Raw genomic sequence first — 13,295 nt, 5'->3', positions numbered from 1 at the left:
TGATTTAATTAAATAACTAAGTATTCAATCAAATGCTACTTGTGATGATGTAAAAAGAAGAATGTATTAAGCATGAGAACTATATGACTAATGTGATTTAACTAACTCTAATTAAACACAACATGATATAATTCTACTTAACACATAAGAAATTGTATAACATGCTAGCATATATGAAAATGTAAATCCATTACAATTTACATAAAAAGAATCTAAGACAAACAATACAGTAATGAAACATGCTTGTCAAGAATGAAGTAATGTAGACCAAACAATATAACATTATTTAATATTACAACTTTAATGAAGACATGCTAACATATTACCCAATTTTGAAGAAAAATATATAGAGAAAATAGAAAGAAGACTAGAAAGAAAGAACGAGAGAGAGAGAGAAAAAAGAACTAGGCATAGTATCTATGAAGGTGCATAGCATTTATCGGTTCCTTGAGAGGCATACCTTCCACATCTGCTATCCTATAAGCACCTGATCCATAGACCTCCATGACAATGTATGGTCCAATCCAATTAGGGATTAACTTTCTTTTCTCCTCAAATAAGGCATTCACGTTGTGCTAATTCTCATAAAGGACTAAATACCCTACCGAGAAGAAACATTGAATAACCTTATCATTGTATCTTTGTTGCAAATTTTATGATATGCTTGAACATGTTTGAGGGAATTGATACACCATTCATCGAGCATCTCTAGTTGTTGAAGTCTTTTCTCTCTATAGTAATCATCATCCACTATACCCTTAAGACAAACTCTCAAAGAAGGAATTTCTAACTCCAAAGGCATAATGGTGTCAGCACCATAAACAAGATTATAAGGGGTACAACCCATAGCAACATGTACACTCATGTGATAATCCCACAGAGCATAGGTTAATTGGGTATGCCAACCCTTACCATTCTTTTTTACATTCTTTCAAAGAATTTGTTCAATTATCCTATTAGAAGACTTAGCTTGACCATTTGATTGAGGATAATAAGGTGTAGAAAATTTATTTTGAATATGATATTTCTCGAGAAACTTCTTCACATCCTTATTTTTGAATGACGTTCCATTATCTGAAACTAAGGCGGAAGGTATCCCAAATAGAGAAATGATGTTTTCCAAAATGAATTGACAAATTACTTCAGCGATAGTGGACCTAAGAGGAATGACTTCCACCCACTTCATAAAGTAATCAGTGGCAGTTATAATGAAAGTATGTCCTTGAGATGAAGGAGGAGATATTTTACCAACAAGATCCAAACCCCATGTGGAAAAGGGCCAAGATGCTACCTGTGATTGAAGTTCTTGGGTAGGGGCATGGATCAAATTGCTATGTTGTTGACACTGATGACATCATTTAACAAATGCAAAGGAATCCTTTTCCATGGTTTGCCAATAATATCCCATTCAGAGCAATCTCTGAACTAAAGACCTACCCCCAAAATTCCCCCCGCAAGCACCTAAATGCACTTCTTTGAGAGCGATAGGGACCTCAGCCTTGTTTAAGCATCGAAGGAGAAGACTGTTATAACCCCTCCTATAGAGCATATTAGAAAGGATAATATATCTAGTAGCCAATTTGTGAACGCTAGCCCTGGTATTTTTATTCACAAAGTCAGGAAAGGTACCATCACTCAAATGTCTTATGATATGTAAGTACCATTCATCGAAATCTATAATGCTGTAACGTAATAAATTGTACGCACTTGCTAAAGCAGTACAATTTAACACCTAGTTTAGCACCCAACTTGGAGCAGTTGCATTTTGCATTTCATTTCCCCTTTAGCACTTAATTAATCATTTAATTAGGTCTAAAGGTTCTATTTCATCATCTTCCACATCATAAAGTCGGGCCCTTTCATTAAAGCGTGCCCCTTTCATTTTATTCCTCCAATACATCACTTAATCAAAAACCCTAATTAGGCCCTATTCTGAGCTTGGGGGCTTGATTTCAGGGGTCAAAACATCTCAAAATCACCTGTAACTTCGGGATTCTCTCTAAAATCATCATATCTGACGGCCCTAAAAATTTGGTGAAAAGTTGCCAGGACCATGGCGCCCGGAGTGCACACGGTCCCGAACATTTTTCCCAAAATTTTAGGAGCACGATCCAATCATAAAATAAAGCTTGACCCCAAGAAATTGGTGGGATATTCAATCTCTAGGTCGGACAAAAGTTGGAATTAAGACCTAGGGTTTCATACATAAGAGCTCTCTTTCTTCATTTGAAGGGATCCGAATTTTGTTTTCAGCAACCTCATATGCAGCGAAAGAGCAGATCTTTGAAGACTTCAACAACTCTCAACATTCATCCTCCAAGCATTCATCAAATCCATTCATTCACTTAGGGCTTTGAAGGCATTGAAGAGCAATAAGGGATCACCGACTGAAGATTGGCTTGTACCCCTCCCTTGGGGTTGGGTATGATTTCATGTTGTTTTCATGTCTTGGCATAAGCCTCATTATATCATTTACATTCATGCTTTAGATCACTTGGCATTCTTGATTTGGAGCATTTACATTATCATTTACAAGCAATTAGGGTTTACTTTCTAGGTTGCTCTAGTTTGCTTACTTGCATTTTAGATCTTGCACACACACAAGGTCTGCACACACATTACTTTTACAATACAACTTGGCTATTTGTGGAGGTGGAAATCACTGAAGTGGGGGTTTGACTAAGGCAAAACCCTATATAGCCTCCCAAACACCTTTTTCAGATATAAGTGCAGATTTCGGGATTCAGACGATGCCGCAAGTTATAGATCTGAAAGAAGCAGACGGAGACGGAACCACACACCCAGTTTTGGAGCAGAAAACCAGGAAAGGGGTGTGGGGCACCCTGGTCCTACCAGGACAGGGGCGCTAGGTGCCCTGGTCCCTGGGATAGGGGCGCTGGGCACCCTGGTCCTCCTGACAGACAACAATTTTTAGCAGTTCGGACAGTTTTCCAGAGTGCAAAACAGCAGTTTCAGGTGCAGTTTCAGGTGCAAAATCAGGACAGTGGCGCCCGCGCCCCCGTCCCGAACATTTCCACTCAGATTTTGCCTCCGGGTATGCATCTGCATTCTTGTCTTGTCTTTGTGTTTGCAACTTTCCATTGTTTAAGTTCAATTCTGCAATCTTGTTATTAGTTCATACTTGCAATTTAGGGTTAGGAATTGAACTTGCATAATCTTACCCTTCAATTACAACAAAGGAATAGAAACCCTAATAGGTAGCCTGTGGCTCTCTCTTTCACCAAAAATAAGTAGCCAATTGTACGATACCTCTAGGCTCTTTCGTATTCCATAATGTGTGACAAAAGGTAGGATTAGGACATGTTAGCCTAGTCTCGCTTTTTCCCCCACACATTTTGGTGAACCCGACGTGAAACTATCATTGCTTCCTCTTGCATTGCATTTGTTAGATCTAGATCTAGATTTAGTGTGTTTTCATTTCATTTTCATAAAAAGAAAAAGAAAAGAAAAAAAGAAAGGAGTGTGTTTCTTTGTTTCTTTGCATTGTGTGTCTAAGTTTTATGGAACTTTTATTTCAAAATGTCAAACTTTTATTTGCAAAATGTTCATGCTTATGATGATTATGATGAGTATAGCCAAGATGAATTAGATGAAGCTTTAGATGAGTTTTTGAACCCTAAAGATGCTAAACCTTCATTTTACCAAAAACTCATAAACCTTGTTACTATGCCATTTCGTTGTGATGAGAAAGATAAGTTGAATGATTCCTCTGAAGGGTACATTCTATCAACTCTTCCACTGAATCTAGTAACATGGTTGTTTTCAATAATCCCCTCTATGAGGAGATGTCTCCTTTTGAATCAAAAGATAAACCTTTTAATAGATATGATCATGCTTTGTTGGATGATGCTCTTGATGACTTTGTGGCTTTATCGAAATCTCTAAACAAGAACAAAACTTCTAAATTAGTTAACATGATAAACCTGAATGAGCATAATAAGCCTCTCTTTGAAGTCCAAGGTGCTTGTCCTTCTCCCACCTTTCAAGTTCCTAAATCACCTCTCCTTACTATCCAAGGAGGGTATGATTCCTTTATTACTCCAAATAAACCTATCATCACTGTGCAAGGAAGAAAACCTATAAGTCCTTATAATTATGCCAAGCAATTAACTAGAGAGAGTTATCATGCGGTTGCTCATACTTATCATACTAGAAATAATAGGCAACCTAATCCTCCTCTAGTTATTCGAGCTCCTCTTCCTAATCCTCAACCAACTCTTCCGCAAGCTCCGCGTATTTCACAAGTTCTTGGTAAGGAATATGATCTCATAGAACAACTTAAGGCTACCCCTGCTAAGATATCCCTTTGGGATTTGATTCAAACTTCTTTTGCTCATCACGGAATGTTACAAGATTCTTTGAAAGATTTGAATGTTCCTCCACCGAATACATCTAGTAATATAGTGTCTTTGGTTAACTCTATGATGAATCCTAAAGCTCATATTGTGTTTACTCAAGATGAGTTGCCCACTAGTGAAATTCAACATCAATATGATCCTTTGATGATTGTGGTTATCATAAATGATATTGCTATAAGACGAACACTAGTAGATAATGGCTCTGGTCTTAATGTGTGTAGCATTAATCTTTTGCATAAGATGAATGTGGATACATCCCTAATTGAGCCTGACTCTCATCCTATTCGAGGCTTTGATAATGTGGCTAAAACTTCATTAGGTATTATCACCTTACCCGTCACAGTGGGGCCTATTACTTTGCCTACTCCTATCCATGTTATGTCGGGAAATCTAACATACAACTTGCTATTAGGGAGACCTTGGATTCACAGTATGCAAGCTGTCCCCTCTACACTACATAGACAAGTTAAATTTATTTATAACAATAAGACATATACCTTGATAGGTGATACTAACTTCCAAGCTTGTTTACAAACATCTACTTCCAAAGGGGGTTCTTCTAAGCCATCCTCGTCTAGTGATGACTCTTTAAACAAGATACCTATTGGTGAATCCTCACTCTCTGATGATCAAAATTCTTTGGATGAGTCTAGAGCTCCTGAAGAAGACTCTTCTCGATTTGAAACTACACATAAGAAGGATTTTGATCCTGAGAAGATTCTCGCAGATGATGATTGGGGATCTCTTGATTTTAATCCCACCTTTGTAGGTGAATATAAGGTTCCTTCTAGAGAGCTTAAAGCAGAAAAGAAGGAAGAAGCTAAAAATCAATCAACACTACCTGAACCTATGAGTAATAACTTCATGGCCGCTTCTCAAACATCTTCTCCTCACACTTCCAATTCTGAAGGGTTTGATTCTTTGTCTTATGAAAAATCACCTTCTCTTTTTGAAATGGCTGATCGTTATGGTTGTGGTTTTTGCATTTTTACTAAGCATGGGTATCATGGAAATGGTTGTGGCACTCACGAACAAGGGATAAAGGTTCCTCTAGAAAATAATCTTCACAATTATGCCTTTGGACTTGGCTGTAATCCCTGCAAGTGCACTAAAGCTTCTAGAAGACCATGTATTCGTGTTAATACTATTTCTACATCTCTATCAATGCAACACCCTGAGTAGATTGATGAGGATCCTTCGCGTGCCTGTGCTTTGGATGTTTTTCCTACCGATGATGCCTTAGCTGAGTTTTTAGGAGCTTATGATACTCTTCCTCGTTATCATCACAATAGGGGACTCCCTTATTGTTTAAACACTGAAGCCTATTTTGGAAAAGAGATTGATAATGATGAGATTGTGAAAGAATTCCCTCAGTTAAAGGATACTCCTCAACAAAGTAATCTTCTCATAAGTGACACCACTGATGTTAAGATGGATCCTTGCAATGAAGAAAAAGTTATTAAAATTGGAAAATGTCTGGACGAAGAGGAACAAAAACAATATGATGATTTATTGCGTGAATTCCCTGAGATCTTTGCTTGGACATATTCTGACATGCCTGGTATATATCCTAAGATTGTCACTCATAATATTGTCTTAGTTCCTGATGCTAAGCCCATGAAACAAAAGATTCAAAAAATGAATCCTAAGGTGGCTCTGCTTGTTAAGGCTGAGATTGAAAAATTATTGGAGGCTGGATTTATCCGGCCTATTGATTATTCCCCATGGATTTCAAATATTGTCGCTGTGGCTAAAATAGATAACAAAATAAGAATGTGTACCGACTTTTGAGATTTAAATAAAGCTTCTTTAAAAGATGATTTCCCTCTTCCAAACATTGACATGATAGTTGATTCTACGGCAGGACATGCCTTGTTATCCTTCATGGATGTTTTTTCAGGATACAATCAAATTTTCATTAACCCTCAAGATCAATTCAAAACTGCTTTCACCACTCCTTGGGGTACATTTTGTTGGATAATGATGCCTTTCGGACTTAAAAACGCTGGCGCAACTTATCAACGAGCGATGACCCTTATCTTTCACGATTACATGCATAAGATTTTAGAAGATTATGTTGATGATGTTTTAGCCAAATCCATTCTCCGCATAGATCACATTAAGATCCTTCGTCAAATCTTTGAAAGGATTCACAAATATCACATGCACTTGAATCCCCGAAAATGTGTTTTTGGTGTGGATAGTGGAAAACTATTAGGATTCATAGTTTCGCATCGTGGAATTGAGGTGGATACTAAGAAAATAGATGCTATTGTCAACATGCCACCTCCTAGAAATGTGTCTCAACTCAAAAGCTTACAAGGAAAAATTCAAGCTATTTGTAGGTTTGTATCTCAACTTGCGGATCGTACTTTTCCTTTTACTCAACTTCTCAAAAAGAATATCACTTTTCAATGGAATGAAGACTGTCAACAAGCATTTGAAGATTTAAAAGTGTATTTGGCTAATCCTCCTATCCTTCGACCGGCCGAACCTTCTAAACCCTTCCTTCTTTATACAGCTGCTTCCTCTCATGCTCTTGCAACATTATTGGCACAACATGGTAAAGATGGTAAAGAGTGTCCGGTTTATTATATAAGTCGTACCTTACTCGATTATGAGACCCGATATTCTGCGATAGAAAGACAATGCTTGGCCTTGGTGTTTGCGACTCAGAAATTGAGACATTATATCTTAAATTCAGAAGTCCATGTCATGGTAAAGTTTGATCCGTTGAAGCATCTTTTCTCTAAAACTGATTTATCAGGATGCCTAGCTAAGTGGGTTATGATGTTAACTGAATTTGACCTTAAATTTGTTTCACAAAGAGCAATTAAAGGGCAAGCATTGACCGATCACTTGGTTGAGGCCCCTTCACCTTTCTCCCTCCCTAACCCTGAGTCTTTTCCTGATGACTTCATCCTTTGTACAGAGAAAGATGAAACTTGGGAGTTATACTTTGATGGCTCTAAGTGTCGTACGGGATCGGGGGCAGGTGTTGTTCTGATTTCTCCTACAAAGAAGTCCATTCCCTTATCTTACCGTCTCAATTTCCTATGTACCAATAACATTGCTGAGTATGAGGCTCTTATAGCAGGAATAAAGGCAGCCTTAGCTTTGAATATAAAACACATACATATTTTTGGAGATTCTCAACTGATTATAAGACAAGTAACAGGACTGTATCAAGCAAAACAAGACAAATTATCACAATATAAAGACCTTGCTATCTCTTTGTTACAAAAATTTGATTCTTACACCATAGAACCTGTTCCTCGAAAAGATAATCGACATGTGGACGCAATGGCATGTGTGGCTTCTCTTGTATCTTTAGAGGACCCTATGGTTGATCTTAAATTTGTTATTCACAACCTTATTTCTCTAGCTATTGTAGATGATTCCAGCCTGGTGACATGTTGCGACTTTATAGACTCAGATGAATGGTACTTGCATATCATAAGATACTTGACTGATGGTACCTTTCCTGATTCCGCCAATAGGAACACCAGGGCTAGAGTTTGCAAGTTGTCTGCTAGATATATCATTCTTTCTAATGTTCTTTACCGAAGGGGTTATAACGATCTTCTCCTTCACTGTCTTAACAAATCAGAAATCCCTATTGCTCTTGAAGAGGCGCATTCAGGTGCCTGTGGGGGGCATTTTTGAGGTAAATCCTTGGTTCAAAGATTGCTCCGTATGGGATATTATTGGCAAACTATGCAGCAGGATTCTTTTTCATTTGTTAAGAAATGTCATCAATGTCAACAACACAATAATTTGATTCATGCTCCTGCCCAAGAACTCCGTTCTCAGGTAGCCTCTTGGCCTTTCTCTGCATGGGGGTTGGATCTCATCGGTAAAATCTCTCCTCCTTCATCTCAAGGACATACTTTCATTATAACCGCAACAGATTACTTTACAAAGTGGGTAGAAGCTGTTCCTCTTCGCTCTACTACTGCTGAAGTGATTTGTCGATTTCTTCTAGAAAACATTATTTCTCGATTCGGGATACCTTCCACTATAATCTCAGATAATGGGACATCCTTTAAAAACAAAGACGTGAAGAAATTCCTCGAGAAATATCATATCAAACATTGATTTTCTACACCATACTATCCTCAATCAAATGGTCAAGCCGAATCATCCAATAAAATAATTGAACAAATTCTTCGCAAAACCGTGAATAAGCATGGTAAGGATTGGAGTACTCAGCTAAGCTATGCTCTTTGGGCCTACCGAACGAGTGTATGAATTGCTACAGGAACTGCCCCTTATAATCTTGTTTATGGTGCTGATGCTATTATGCCTTTAGAATTAGAGATTCCATCACTTAGAGTTTCTCTCAAAGGTATAGTAGATGATGACTCTTACAGAGAACAAAGGCTTCAACAGCTTGAGATGCTTGATGAATAGCGTATAAATGCTCTTGAGCATATTCAAGCGTATCACAAAACTCTACAACGAAGCTATAATGATAAGGTTATTCAACGTTCCTTCTCAGTGGGTGACTTAGTGCTCTATGAGAGTCAGCGCAATGTGAATGCCTTACCTGAAGAAAAGGGAAAATTCAGTCCTAATTGGCTTGGACCGTATATTGTTATTGAAGATTATGGATCAGGTGCTTACAAAATAGTGGATGTAGACGGTACGCCTCTTAAAGACCCTATAAACGCTATGCACTTGCGTAGATACTATGCTTAATTTCTCATTCCTTATCATTCATCTATTTCCTTTCTCACTTCTTCAAAATTGGATAATATGTTAGCATATCTTTGTTAGAGCAAATAGAATTAAATGATGTTTTGTTTAATCTATATTGCTTCGTTCCTGACAAGCATGTTTCTTTACTTTATGGTTTGTCTTGAATTCATTTATGTAAATTACAAAAGATTTACATTTTCATTATGTTGACATATTATACAATGTTTTTATGTGTTAAGTTGAATCATGTCATGTTGTGTTTAAATTCAAATTAAATCACATTAGCTATATGATTCATAGGCTTAATACATACTTTATTCCTTATCATCAATGTAGTACTTGATCAAATATTTTAATTAAGTCACACATGTATCAATTTAATCATGGAGCATTGAGAAATCAATCACATGGAAATTAGATTCAGAACCTACATGTACATCTACCAAATGTGTTAGCATTAATCAAAGCAAAATATACTTTGTTTTAGACATTAAAAATAACACGTTTGAGACAAAGAAGCATGTATATATATATATGTGTGTGGATCAATATACAAAGGTAGGTCACTATGCATCCAAAATGTGACCTACCCTACATCATAAAATCATCTCCTATCCCTAGGGCTGGTGGCTGGAGAGTGACGACTAGATGCTCCCTCCTGATCCGGCCGTGCAGGTGGACCCATAGGGGTATACCATGATATAGATCGTGAATGGCTCCGAGAGGAACTCCTACGATCCCTATCCATAAGGATCACGCGATACGAGGTAGCCTCGGCCTGAGTGGCTTCTAGATCACGCTGTGCCCACTAAAGGTCCTCTGATAGAGCTCGCTCTCTCTCTCTCTCTCCATATCTCTACCTGTACTCGAAATGGGGAAAACAAATCATCATGCCGACCCGCGTTCCCTTGAGGTCTATAAGTGACCTGTGAGGAACTAGGGATCTGTGCTATCGTGGAGATATCTGTCACTGCTTGCTGGATCAAGGAGCGCCACTCCTGCACATTAGCTGTAGTAGTTGAATAGATTTTGTGTTAGTACCATTTTATATCATCAAAACATCAATCAATAAATATAAACCTACTATACCTGGATCTCCCTCACGCTAGTAGGGATCGTGATATGGAAACATTTGTGACTAGGAACTACTAGGCTCCCCACGCTTGAACGATCTGTGCGCGATGGGTATAGGTCTCCGTATCGCCTCATGTTCCCCCTTTTGGGGAATAACAGGAGGATCTAAGGCTATGGTATCATCTCCTGAATGGTGAGGAGCTGCATCTGACTCCTCCTCGTCATCTCTATCCTCCTCCTCATCTGCATCCTCGTTCTCCTCATCATCATCTCTCTCCTCCTCATCGTCATCATCGTCGTCCTCCTCCTCGGCACTAGGCTGATCTCCTATAGGCGGATCAGGACCTCCTGCCTCCTCATGACTATCTCCCTCCTCTGGCTCCTCTGATCTGGATCCCTGGTCCTCATCTCAGTCTCCATGCCTCCATGGACCTGGATGGCCTGTCGAGTGATTTGGTGGAAAGATAGGCCCTGGGTATGATCTCATAAACCATGAGAGATACCTGCGCTGTGCCCCGGGGTCTGCAACATAATTAGTAACCACATCCTGGTCAGACCCCTCTATATCTGTGATCTCGATGTCGTCTATCGTCGGTCTTGCTACTGCTCTGGGTCTAGGAAGGACCTGTGAGTGTCGAGTGTAGATGGGCACATCGGCTGGAACACACTGCTCTAGCCCAAACTGCCTCCATACTCTGTCAAAGTAGAATGGGACTATGATGTGTGGATATCGCCCTCTCAGTAGGCGGTTCCTCTGTAAGCATGCTAACTATCTCTCCATCCCATCCCATCTGTGCATCCGCAGATATGGTCTCCACACAGTCGCCTTAGCTGTCAATCTGTCAAATGTCACTCTCCAATACAATAGATCTCCAAATCTCCACTCGCTGGTAAGTGGATAAGCAAATACCCTAGGTCACTCGCTAGCCGTACTCATCGAATAGCCGACAGGCTTGGTGCATGTAAAGTGCTCAAATATCCACACCTGCAGAAGTGTGCATGTCATCAAGCTGCAACCCTGTCCAAAAACATACTCCTAGAGGTCATGATAGAGATGTGCAAGCATACTCCGACCCTAGGCGTATACTCTCCTATGTCTCTCCATAGCCCTGATGCACCATGTGAGACCCCCATGCATGTGCGTACCACGCCCGTTAGGGCAGACAACTAGTGCAATGATGGCTATCATAAGACATCTCATGAGGGGCACCTCTCCTGTAGGATGTAAGAGCCAGCTGACCATGATACGACCTCTCATCTCACTCGGCATGACTCTCCCTATGCAATATACCTGCTCCCTCTGATGATCCTCTGCTAATCGATCGGTTGCATATGTCACCGTAGCTCCTCTGATCGGTAGGCGAAGAATGCGGTACACATCCTGAAGTGTCACCGTCATCTCCCCTACTGGAAGCTGGAACGTGCATGTGTCAGAATCCCATCGCTCCATGAGTGCCATCAGCATCATGGGATGAAATTGAATGGCTGGCATAAGAATCATAGACCACAAACCTACTATCGACAATGTGTCTCTCTTTGCCTGAGTAAGCCGAGGAATCTGATCTCGCAAACTGCAAAGAATCTGCCCCGCCGTGTGCTCTCTCATGTACGGGAGACCCTGCATCACAAAAACATAACTATAATCAATACTCAATCATCAAAATCATTCATGCAAACTGTCGAACATCGTATGCTAACCCTGACATCTCTTGCCAAGTCCTGATTGGGACCATGGCACCCTGTTAGGGACCATGGTGCCCCACAGGGACCATGGCACCCTGAAGGGACCATGGCGCCCCATAGGGACCATGGCACCCTGGGTGGGACCCAGGGTCAGGTTCCAGGGCCCGCAAACGATCATAGAAAGTCAAATGCAGAAAATCAAAAGTCAACGTTCAGTCAACTCACCTCGTCTAGTGGCTCGTTGTCGATCACGGCCTGTTGCATGGTCTCAATCCTCGTAGGATGCTCTGGTCATTATGAAGGCATGATGATGGCTATGTGGGCTCCGCTGCAATGAACAGTAATCAGAAATCAACAGAGTGACAAATGCAAATGTCACTTTCAAGGTATATACTTCCATTTCTTTACCTTTACTTTCAAAACCCTAATTTTCCTCTTTCACTCATTTCATCATAACTTGAGTTTGGGAGATGTGATTTTCAAACCGTTTGTTGCATAGGAATCGTATTTTCATTCCCCTACTCTCGGGATGTTCCAAAAAGTGCTCTGATGAAGCCTTTTCAGTGAACATCCCTCATCAATACTCTCTTACACAATTTGTCATAAGTAAACATGTTACCCGGTTTCACCTCCCTAATAAGCAAGTTGAAACAGGGGGGGGCATATAGCTACTCACAAATTTCATCACTTTCCTTAGTAAGCATTAGGTCATTTTGTGATCTAACGTGTGTTTTGTAGGGTGCGGTTCCTAACTGTGTACTGCAGATACCGCTGGGGGCTTCGTCCGACAACTTATGGATATATCCTTTTTCAAATAATGTTTAATTTTCTGTACTTTAGCTTGCATATGCACGTAGTACTCATATGACCGCTAAAGTGGGGGCTAAATGTAACGTCATAAATTGTACGTACTTGCTAAAGCAGTACAATTTAACACCTAGTTTAGCACCCACCTTGGCGCAGTTGCATTTTGCATTTCATTTCCCCTTTAGCACTTAATTAATCAAATTAATTAGGTCTAAAGGTTCTATTTCATCATCTTCCACATCATAAAGTCAGGCCCTTTCGTTAAAGCATGCCCCTTTCATTTTATTCCTCCAATACATCACTTAATCAAAAACCCTAATTAGGCCCTATTCTGAGCTTGGGGGCTTGATTTCGGGGGTCAAAACATCTCGAAATCACCTGTAACTTCGGGATTGTCTCTAAAATCATCATATCTGACGGCCCTGAAAATTTGGTGAAAAGTTGCCAGGACCATGGCACCCGGAGTGCACACGGTCCCGGACATTTTTCCCAAAATTTTAGGAGCACGATCCAATCATAAAATAAAGCTTGACCCCAAGAAATTGGCAGGATATTCAATCTCTAGGTCAGCCAAAAGTTGGAATTAAGACCTAGGGTTTCATAGATAAGAGCTCTCTTTCTTCATTTGAAGGGATCCAAATTTTTTTTTCA

Source organism: Cryptomeria japonica, chromosome 4 (assembly GCF_030272615.1).
Source record: "Cryptomeria japonica chromosome 4, Sugi_1.0, whole genome shotgun sequence".
NCBI classification, from domain to species: Eukaryota; Viridiplantae; Streptophyta; class Pinopsida; order Cupressales; family Cupressaceae; genus Cryptomeria; species Cryptomeria japonica.
Note: the sequence above shows the minus strand (reverse complement) of the source record.